Here is a 214-nt window from a genome sequence, read left to right as displayed (position 1 = left end):
TCCCCCGCGGTCGCTGTGCGCCCCCAGCCCGTGGGCTCCGATCTGAACTGCTTCCCCGCCCTCGGGAAGGAAACACTGACACACACCGTGCAGGCGCCCAGATGAGGGGCGAAGACTTTATTGCCATCAGCTCCAGGCTCCGGCGGCGGCTCAGAAGACCTTCACCGACTCCAGCTGCAGGTCCCCGCCCACCTCCAGCAGCCGCACGCGCGCC

The sequence above is a fragment of the Myotis brandtii genome, unplaced genomic scaffold (assembly GCF_000412655.1).
Source record: "Myotis brandtii unplaced genomic scaffold, ASM41265v1 scaffold1373, whole genome shotgun sequence".
NCBI classification, from domain to species: domain Eukaryota; kingdom Metazoa; phylum Chordata; class Mammalia; order Chiroptera; family Vespertilionidae; genus Myotis; species Myotis brandtii.
The sequence above is the reverse complement of the archived record's forward strand: the minus strand, read 5'-3'. Positions refer to the sequence as shown.